This window comes from Pinus tabuliformis, chromosome X (genome assembly GCF_031772625.1).
Source record: "Pinus tabuliformis cultivar Carrire ecotype Pingquan chromosome X, CPIR1, whole genome shotgun sequence".
Classification (NCBI taxonomy): Eukaryota; Viridiplantae; Streptophyta; class Pinopsida; order Pinales; family Pinaceae; genus Pinus; species Pinus tabuliformis.
Window position 1 is genome coordinate 765,160,775 of NC_142308.1, and position 11,971 is coordinate 765,172,745.

The window sequence follows — 11,971 nt, forward strand, 5'->3', positions numbered from 1 at the left end:
CTCATCTTGACAAAGAGCACACCATCTAGGGCCAATAGAATAACACCTTTGAAGTACACCCCATGTAGGAACCTTTCTATTCATAATACACCACATTAGGATTTTTTCCTTCGGTGGGAATTTTGATTTCCAATAATTGGCTACCACCATAATGTATCATTTGGATGACACTAAGATTAATTGTAATTATAACCATATTTTAGAGAATAAATCCCTCTCTTGGCTCCAAACCAAATGATTTCATCATCCTTGTCTGATAGACGAACATGGCCCAATCAAAGAGCGCTAACGAAATTATTCCACTAACTAGTGAAAGTATCTGGAATTCCCAAATCTGCCACAGATTTCCACCCTTGACTCCAAATAGAAGAAGATGTCAGATCAACGATGTGAGATAATTTGATATCACACGATCCTAAAGAAAGTTTATTATTGGAGAAGGAAGAAGATGATCATGATGGGATCCAGGCCATGGATCCATACCCAGATGAACCCGAAGACCCGATCCAACTCTCCAAACCATGCCACTATAGATAGTTTCAAAGGTATTTACAATAGAACACCAAATTCTAGAGATGTTTAGGTGAGTTTTATTTGCACGATGAAACCAATCCTCCACTGAGAGTGGAGAAATGTATTTTTCAATAAAAACTGTGGGCCATAGGCTTTGGGTGGTAAGAAGACGTCATCCACATTTTGCATCAAGAGTATGTGAGAAGAGAAATATGTTCTTCTAGCCCAAACCAACCAAGACCTTGGGCTTTCTTATTTTATCCCATCCCACACATGGGAGGGTGACATCATAATTTGACAAGACCATAAAAATTTGAAACAAACCAACCTAATACACTCCAAAACACCTTTTAGAATCTAGGCAAGAGAAGACCAATAAACATAAATTTCTTCGCGAACATATTTGATAAGAACCAGGTAGCCAACTCGAGAAATCTGTATGTGACACCATATATTTATATGCTTCTCAACCTTTGTGATCAGCCAATGTTAATCCATCATTCTGTAAGTGTTTGTTTTTAGGAGAAAACACAAATATTTAAGACCATCATCTAGATGAGAGAAATCCTTCAGAAGTAGATCAATAATTAGTTGAACAATATCCTCTTCCAGATTTGAAACTAGAAGAAATCATTTTTGACAGTTTTTCAACATACCTCTTGGATATCTCCATTACATAATATGAGAATATTATCGACAAAAAGAAGGTGAGAAATATCCAAGGCTCGAGTTACCATGCATCCCTAAAAATCCCCATTGTTTTTCACCTCTCCCAAAATCCGATTAAGGTCCTCAACAACTATAAGAAATAATAAAGGTGAGAGGGGGCGCCCATGACGAAGACCCCTTTGTACATGAAAGAAGGGATAAGAAACACCATTAATAAGCACAACAAAAGAGACCATTTCAATGCAACTCATAACCCATGTAATGAAATCAAGACTGAAGCCCACATGTGTTAGAAGTAACCAAATATACATCCAACTAACCTGATCAGAGGCCTTTGATAAGTCAAGTTTTAATATAGCACCTTTGAGATTCATAGTTTTCAGACTATGAAGGCCTTCTTGAGCCACCCAAATTACTTCATGAATTTGTATGCCTTCAAGAAAATCAAATTGCTCCTTAGAGCCGGAGGCCAAGAGAATTGGTTTGAGACGAAGGGAAATCACTTCGTAATGACTTTGTATACTTCATTATAGAGAGATATAGGCCTAAAATCATCAAAGGAAATAAGGTATTCCACTTTAGGAATCAGAGTAATGAAAGTAGAATTTAAAGAAAGGAGCATATGATGATTCAAGCAAGATTCTTTAACCACATCTAATAAATCACTACCCATAATTTCATAAATACCCAGGAAAAATTCAATACCCTTGCCATCTGGGCCAGGGCTGTGAAAATTCCTAAAACCATAATCTTATTGCAGCAACTAGTATTCTTTCTTCTAACTGATAAATTAATTATTTAGTTTATTGCTACGACAACATCGAAATAAATAAAATTCAACCTTCACAAATAAAAATTGTGGAAATAAATAGTGTTGGAACTGAGAAAATACTAGCACACACACATAAAATTAACACCGTTGTTTTTGGGCAAATGTCCTCAGAAAAACCCAACTTTGGGAAAATTGATGCAAAAGATGAGGGTTTTACTTTATTATGCAGTAGTGAAATCTGAGTACAATCTATGGATGCCCAACTAGCAATCCAATCAGCAAGTATCTGACATAGATAATTAGAGAGAAAAATCTCTCACCCCACTGTTGGGTCGTGCAACAGGTATAAATTTACTCTTGATTACATTATCTTTTTCCTCCTTTTTATGTATTTGTGCCATGATGTAATAAGGTTTTGATAGAATTTCGATAAGAAGTGAATGAAACTTCTTTTGATGTGATTTGGCTATCAAAACTAACTTTCGTTGCTTTTTATGCAGAAATTAGCGAATGGAACAACTGCTTTTTCAAACTATTGAACAACAAAGGCTAAACAAGGAGAAAAGAGTGTAATCAAATCAAGAAGCGAATCAGGAGGATCAACGCAAGATGGAAGATTGTTTGATAATAGTATTTGGTTGCGAGTTCCTCAGGATCTCCTTATCCTGAGGAATCACATTTATCTCTTTTCCTCTTTGACTATAAGAGGGGAAAAACGAATAGAATGGAGGGACTTAACTTTTTTCCTTTTTACTTCAGTTGTAATTTTAATATACAGAGCGTTATTCTGAAGGATACATCGTGTTGTAATGACATTTGGATTCGATAAATAATATATAATTCTTGTTACTGTTCATTCACAATATTCTGAAGTAATTAAGCAGTAATCACTGGCCGATTGGGCCCAGTCACAGGTGGATTTCACTGATGTTCCCTATTTTATAGTTTACCTTTCTTTTACTGCAAGTTTAATTACTCTGTTTCATAGCTTTACGATTGATTTACTTTCACTAGTGTTGAGTTTGTGTATTCATTGCGTTAATTCTTATTTCTGTCAACTGGCTTTATTTATTCATGTCGTAGATTGATTTAATTATTAGGTAAGAATCATTTCTTGTTAATTGAAATCCAGAGTGTTATTGGTTAGATCAAGTGTATTACTTTTATGCAGAAGTTTAGATTCAGCAGAAAGAGCTCTGTTATTGCTACGGTGCAATCGGTTGATGAAATTGCAATTAGAACTTCTTGATTAAGATTGAGTTTTGGTGCTTGAATAGGTTAATTTCCTTGAAGTTACAAGTTTGATAGTTATGGTTTGAAGTTACAAGTTTGATAGTTATGGTTTGATCCATTTACTCTTGTATTGAAATCAATAAGTTATTTCAAAGCATTACTCTATGTAGATATAACGATTTCCATCACTTGCACATATTGTGTACACTCTTGAAACAAAAATACTGACCCAGGTTGATAATTAATGTGAAGCATTTAGGAGTTCTAAAAGACACCTTATATGCACCCAACATTTTGGCGCCGTTGCCGGGGAGAGTGTTTCCCATTTCACAGAAGGTGATGTTTGTTTTATAATTGTTTGTTGTGAAAGAATTGGGTATTAAAAATGGAAGGTAGGAACCTATGTACGAGCAAGTAAAGTGCTTGCTCCCTTGGCCACTTTTCAGCACAATTGCGTAGGAATTGAAGTAGAAATAGATGTTTGATGTTTGTTTGTTGTGAAAGAATTGGGTATTAAAAACGCAAGGTAAGAACCTGCGTAATAACAAGTAAAGTGCTTGCTCCTTTGCCCACTTTTTAGCAAAATTGTGTAGGAATTAAAGTGGAAATAAATGTTTGAATTTATGTGTGAATGACTAAGAAGAAAAGAGTAGAAAAAGATATTCTTCCTCCGCCCAGATCTGAAAAATCTAAGGGATCAGTGCCACTTGGACAATCAACCTTCATTGATGAAATCATCAGGAAAGTTGAGACTCAGTCATCAGTAGGACCCCGAACCGTTTCTACAAGAAATCCTACTGTAACCCTTCAGGTCGCAGGATCACCATCTGTAGCTAACGCTAATATTCACAGCAAGACTGAAGGGTATGAACAAAGTTTTCAGAACACGGAAAATTTACAGCCTAACCCTTTACAAGAAGGGAATTCTTGCAACCTCCATGAAGGAGAGGGAGAAACAGGTAATGCTGAAAAGATTAAATCATCAGAACCCAAATATCTTGAAGTAGTAGTTGAACAGATGACACCTAGTATTCCAGAACAAGGTTACGTTGTTAAAACCATTCTAAAAGTCTCTTCTAAATCCCCAGGAACAAATCTCCAGCGCCGGAAATCCCTGAAGAATATTGGCATATTTTTTATCAAATGGCTAATAATTAGCAATAGCCTCAGACCTCTACATTACAATACCCTATTGTTGATAAAGTTGTCAATGCTCCCATGAAAGCTATTCCATTACAGAATATTCCTACCTTTCATGGGCTAACTTCAAAGGATCCTGATGCATTCCTTTCCGAATTCAATGTTTTATGTAGGGGGTGTAATTACACTACCGACCCCCAGAAGCTGAAGTTGTTCCCCTCTACTCTGAAAGGAGCTCTGCGTTGGTTTATGGGGCTTGGTGGAGGTACCATCAATGATTGGGACCAAATGAAAACAACATTTCTAAAGAAAAACCAAGATTATTGCTGAACTAGAGAACTGAAGGATGAAATATTTCAAATGGTAGCTAATACTAATGAGACTCTTGAAGAATATGTAGAACGTTTTCAATATAATTTGCAAAGATCTTGTTATGCAAATTTGCCTCCTAAAGTTCTTAAAACTATGATGATCAAAGGTATGAAAGACCAATGGGTAGAAACATTAAATTTAATGGGGAAGGGTGATATTTATCAAGAAGATTATGACAATATTATATGATTGTACATTAGGTGTTCCAGAGGTAGTACAAGGCTAAAACCAACCGAATGAGGTGCGATCGCCAGAGACAGAAAAGCCTCAGGGAGAAGCATTACACGAGTTGAAATCAGCAATCTGTTGGAAGATTTCAAGATTGATATCTTGAGGACCCTGACGACACAATTGAATATCATGCAAGCCAAACAAAAAAAGGCCGAAGCATAATAGAACCTGGCTATTTTTTGTCCACGTTGCAGAAAGAAACACAATCATAGAGAATTTCTACTAGATATGATACAAACATGCGCCATTTTCACTAAGGATCATGCTACGGAAAGTTGTCCATCGCTTCCTAGGTTAAAAGCAGTTTTCAAGGAAGCAGACGAGGAAGTGGAACTAGTATATCTGTTGAACCAACGCCATCAATGGAAAGCATGTCCAAGAGGTATGCCTACAGAACCTTCTTCGTTCTTTCCTCCCTCACAATTTAATTCTCAGCAGTATCTAGGGGCAGCATGGCAGAACCAACCACCTTTCTCTACCTAGCCACCTCAAGCATTTTCTATGCCATCATGGCCCAACCAATCAAATCCAAATAATAATTGGCCAAATTCTTCTTACCCTCCACCATTCTGGTAGAAGAACCCCTATTCCTCTCAATGGTCTCCTTCTACCTCACAAAATCATAAATGGCAACCAAATTGGCAATGATCCGCAAACCAGCCTATAGGGACAGTTCCTATGCCTCAACCAACTTTACTAGCACCTTACACGTTGAAGCAAAATCCTCAACCTAATATACGACCGCAACTCCCAGCTTAACCCAACCCAAATCCTAACAACAAACCAATCCAGCCAATACAAATTATTGAGAGTCTAGACCCTGAAGTTGAGTTAAGAGAATGTAATGAACTTAAGTTAAGATCTGGATGCATAATTTCTCCAGATGAGGACAAAAATCTACAACCTAAGTTAAAGAAACGCATCCGGATAAGCCTTCGACTATAGATGACAAGCAAATAAAACAGGGAGACGATACAGTCAGGCAGAAAGACCCTGAGCAAATTATAATTACTTCTACCCCGCTCCCAGAAATATTGATAATACCTTGACGAATTGAATATCCTGACTTTGATATTTTGGGTGAACTCAAAAATATCTGTATAAAAATACCCCTCCTCCAGGCCATTCAAGATATTCCGATATATGCTAAAACCATTAAATAATTGTGTGCAAAGAAGTCTGTGAGGAAAACAAAAATAACACCAACTGTCCATGTCGTCGAAACTTTGTCTGATTTATTACTAGGCAAAGAGACACCTGTAAAATACGAAGACCCGGGAAATCCCATTGTCACAGTACAAATAAATGGTCGCTCTTTTCCCAATGCTTTAGTTGACTTAGGGGCAGCCATTAACATTCTTACAACAGAAACTTGTGAAGTGCTTGGTATCACAGCCTTAGAACCAACCACTACCTTGCTGGAACTAGCTGAACATTCAGTCATTAGGCCAGAAGGAATATTACAAGATGTGATGGTTTTTGTGGACTCTTGGGAATATCCGACAGATTTTTTTATCATTAACCCTAGAAATCGATTAGATGGACATCCCTTAATACCGGGAAGGCCTTGGCTAGCAACATTCGATGCTTATATAGGTTGTCGAATAGGCAGTATGACCATAACCAGAGGGAATGATGTAAATAATATAGCTTTATACCCTCCTACTCAGCCAAGGCTAACCATTGTAAAAATTAGGAAACAACCAACAACATATTTAAAAGAAAATATTTGTTCACCGTTGACTGTGGCAGATGCGCTTGAATTCAAAAACAAACAGAATATGATGTCATTAACACCTTTATCAATCACCCCGCTGCAGTGTCTAATTTGAGATGTCACATGATTGAAGCAGTCCTTGTTAATGAGATTTAAGAATATTCCTTGAGAGACCTTAATGACCAATCGATACCAGCAACCACTGTCTATAATAGCAAGCCTATTGAAATCAAGCAAGGGAAAGTCCTGAACATTAACAGTAATCTACGTAATGACCAACAACAGAAACTTATCCAAGTCCTTAGGAAATATAAAGGGGCTTTTGCATGGGACTACCCAGACATGAGAGGGATTGACCCTCAGTTATGCATGCTCAAGTTGATTCATGGGTTCGTAATGGATATGCCAAGATACAAGGAAATGTTGAGAAACATCAACTAAGAGTGTTTATATGAACGTTAATGGTTTATCAATAGTTTGTTTTTGCAATGTCATCATTGATTTTTTTAGCTCTTCAAAAAAAAAAATCTTATCCAAGAATTTTGGGGTTATGAGTTTCAGGGTTTGCTTTTTATTTGTTGTGGTGTTTTTTGGGTTCTTTGTTTTTGAGACAATTTAGGGGTGTTGGGTGGGTGACATTGCTAGGTTGCAATTGTGGTTTCATTTTTATCATTCTTGCATCCAATGTACCTCACATGTGTGTTATCTTGAGAGTGACTTCTAAGCTCTAGAGGTTTTATTGACCACTGATAATTTATGTGAATCTTGTGCATTATCTAAGGAGATTTTTATTTATTCTCTGTATGTAGAGTCTAAACACCCTTTAGGCGGATTAGAAACTGTGTGTACAGGAGGTAACTAAGAGTTAAAATGGGCCATCTCCAAACATATCACCTTGCCATTTCTCTATAATTTTTTAATTTTCAAAGGACAAGGTGGAAGTGTAATTTTCTTGATGTGCTAGTCTAAGAGAATTCTCATCATGGTAGCTAATTCTAGGTTTCAATATCAAGTCCTTTAATTCTTGGAGTAAGATAATTTGATGACACTAGGTGCCTGGAGGAATTATGGATCTTGTAATGTGGTGTTGGCTGTAATAACTCAATACATTTCCCGCTTGCTTTAAGCATTATAAATTTAATTAAATAAAAAGGCTAAGTTGGTGACATGGACTTCCAGAGATGAGGAGGTAAACTGCTTGGGATTTTGTTGCTTATGACAACCATGAAGGCTTGTATGTGGCATCACAGAGATTGGCTTGCAATACTTGGCAAGAAGAAAAAAAATTAATCAGTGGTGATAAGGTCAAGTAACACAAAAAAATATGGAACAAGATGGATAGTTGGGAAACAATTGATTGGCTCAGTAACTTTGGGCCAGAGGGAGATTTTTTTTATCAGACCCTGGTTATACCCGGGAAAGGGGGAAACAGTTTGAGGCATATTTCAAAAGGAAGAGCGCACTGACAAGGAGGGGGAGAACTTGAAGTCTGTGAATGACAGTACTCTGTTTAAGGTAGCATGTCATGAAGAGGGTGAGAAGCAGGTACGCGGGAGAATGGGCTAGAAATTGCAAGTAGAATAGGAGCGAGTGCTTCATCCTTTAAGTAGACTCCTCATGCTCTGGAGTCTGGAATGGGAGTGATTAGGCTACAAGAAAGCTTACAGTGCAGACCAATCTATGGTTGGGAAGTCATTGGCAGTCCCCAACTCAGCTGGTTAGGCTTATGGTTCAATTGGTAAACCGTATGGTTGTTGGGAGTAAGGAATCACTTCAGTAACAATGTCAGTGACTAGAGAGAGCCATGTGCATAGTTTTTTTAGGGAATCGAACTCTCCACAAAGGTAAGGAGTAAAACTCTCCGGTTTCCATGAAACAAATCTTCAAGATATGTAGAAATTAAGCAAAATATAACTCATTTATCTACCATATATACATTTCAGAAGCTCAGGTGGTTTCTTGGGGTGGGAAAATATGTTCTATGGTTTGAAAGTCCAAAGGATTACTGGCAGTCAGACGGCTATTTCATTACGAGTCAAGCCTTGTTGATTGTAATTTTAATGATCTTCGTCAGTGTGGTTTTTGTTTCTTAGCCATTTTACTGGGTTTTTGGTTTGGCACCAAAGATATGGTCACCATAGCTTCATTGCTATGTATCTGTGTATTTTCATAAATAGTTGTCTAATACATGGGTCAAATTCATTTTGAGGAATGTTCTTTTGATTTTGTAATGATATTCTGTTAGATGTAGGCTCATTTTATTTTTAATGTGAGGGTTTAGAACCCTTCGTTGATGGATGGGCTGAAGCTTATGTTGGTGGTCATTTCAGTCATTGACGTTAGAAGTGATGGATCAGTGATTTTTTTAGGGGAAAGTGCACTTTCTATTCACCAAGTTGACTTTTCATCGAAATACCATCTACTTAAGCTAGTGTTTATCTTGTAATCTTCTTTGTGTCTACACAAATTATAAAATTTTAGGGTCGAGTGATTAATTGTCTCCTTAGCTAGTATGAAATCCTCCCATTCAACGATAGACTGTAGTACTCAATAGAATCACAATCATAAGAGGAATAGTTTTGGGCAACATCATTGAATTTTTTATGAGTGCTATGTAATGGGATGACTAAACTAGACTAGTATTGTTCGCATTGCATGCTCAGAATTAATCTCATGGGTTTCAAAAGCATCGTAGTGTTGTTCGCATTGCATGCTCAGAAGTAATCTCTAGGGTTTCAACAACATCGTAGTATTAAATTCTACCATCCTCATTTCACACAACAAATTTCTTGTTCTGTCTTTCCTTAGGGTGTATTCTATTTTATGACAACATTTTCTTCATCTACTCACAGGCATTAGATTTTATCTCACCCACCCACTGACTAGCTACGTCCAAGTATTCTTAATTCTGTGACTAACCATGTTAGTGATATACCCATTTGTTCAATGTATATGTATTATGGATGTCTTTCAAGCTATGTAATTCTCCATATATAATTTCTGCACTGAAAATTAATTTTTTTTTGGACCCCTATTCTGAAATTGAACATATGCAGGACCAGGCAGTCTTTGGAGAATGCATAGTATGGTAAATTGCAAAAAACGTATACATGAAAAATCGGTATATGTATGTCACTTCATATCTTTTCCTTTGTAAACAAATACTTTCTCATTACTTTGTTAATTGCTGAGATGGAGGGCAGAAAATGAGATGGTATGTAGATACTCCCATTTAAATTGTTGGCCCTCATCTAAATATATAAATATGTCAATGCTTCGTGATGTTGATGTTGAAACTTGAGGAAAATGCTACTATTCTTATTTAATGTTGGAGTGCTTTTGTTCTTATTTAATGCAGCGTTGGTGGTTGGATACCATATTTCAAACCAAGTGCATATTTAAATCCCCATTGCCTTCTCTTCAAATTAAGAACCATAAATTCAGTGTTTCCTTGAAGGATAATGCTCACTGTGATGTTTGTTTCTGATCAAACAATATATATAGTTGTTCTTTTGTTTTATTAATGAGCATAGAAGTGCTGGGAATGTTTTGAAATGAAATACCCTTATTTACTAGTTGGAAATCAATGTATTAGAAACTAGGTTCTCTGGATAGGCCACACATAAAATAAATAATTGAAAGCATAACACAGAGACAGAGGTTAGTGTTAAAGAATTTATATGCATTGTTGTAATCTGTCATTCAAGCAATTGCAGAGACACCAGTTGAATTCATTAATTCCACAAAGGATCCGTGTTGGTGAAATGGAGAGGCCATAGGCATATTACATTTACAAATCAACTTGACTCCTTGGACAATGTCTTTCTGCTAACAGACTCCAGAGAGATTTCTTTTGCCTATATATTCATACCTCTACATTGAACGCATTTTCTTTAGCGTCTTGCCCCTCTGAGCTTTCTCCTTGTGGTTTACATTGACCTTGTGTATAGATAATCAAAGCCAAACTTTGTTCTAATGAATTCAATGATAGATTTTTATCTATTCTTCTTCTTTCTTTTGAATAAAATATGTTTTATATTTATAGGAAAATATTTACAAACAATAGAGAATAAAAAGAAAGAAAGTGAAAAGGCATGTAGAATGGACAACATAACTTCCTCCCACAAGTTCCTAAAACTTAGATAGATCCTAAATAAGCTATGGGATCTAAAGATTGGACATCTTGAAGTGTCCTTGAGAAAGAGCTGAGGGTTACCTCATCCCTCCACATAGAACAAAACGCGGACAATGAGCTATCTTGAAAGCGAAACATGTGCAGAACTATGTGAATGGTTGTTTCAAAACTTAATGTATTTTAGTTTTATGTGAAAGTTATGTTCTTGTTGGAGATAGAGTAGATTGCCAGGAATATTGGCTTGTAAGAGTTTCTGCCTATTTACTATTGATTGATACCTTTAACTAACTTCATGGAAATACCCATACTTTAATAAATACAATATAAAATTCATTGGGTTGAAGCTAGTTCATTTGTCACTGCATTAAAGTTAATTGAAGCATGCTTCTATATATGGACTACATTCAAATGCCTTCTCTACAATGCTTGGAAGATTCCCATAGAGATGTTTTGGGGAAATGCAATTGACTTCACCAAGCTTATGATGAAGAAAGTGTTATAAGGGACATATGGGTAAATTTGTGCGATGCTTACTATTTCGTTGGTTCTTGTTTTGTATGAAGCATGTTGACCATCAACCCTAGAATGGATGCAGTAGGCATCAAAAACTACAATGGGAACATAAAATATTGTTTTAATAATTGTTGGAGGCAAACCTACAATCTGAACATTGCATGAATTTAGGCTCCAACAGAAACATCAACCCTACATTCTAATCTATTCCAAGTAGCTAAAGCATTTACAATATTGTCACATTGTAACTCTCTTTAGGCTTATTTTGAAAACCCTAAACTCCTTGAACACATGAGGAGGTTGACCTTGATTATATTTTTCAGTGAGAATCTAGAGAGCAGGGACTTTTTATTCTCCCCAGATTTTGCATTGTTGTGATTGTGGCACAACCTATTTTCCACCCCTGTTTTTTTTGTGGCATGACCTGTGTCTTATTGCATAAGCTACATTATTCAATAAGCATATTCAAAAATAAAACTAGTGGCATAAATCATAATTCCAATAGGTCATGTTTTCTGACTGCTTATGTATTTAAATATTACACTGTATTCTCTCTTTCTCCAGATCCAGGTGATAATTGGAAGACAGCCAAAACCCAACTGTAGGTTGGACAGTTTTCCTTTGAAAGAGTAGTTTCATTCCGATAAGAGGAGGGAAACATAATTACTCTTCTAGT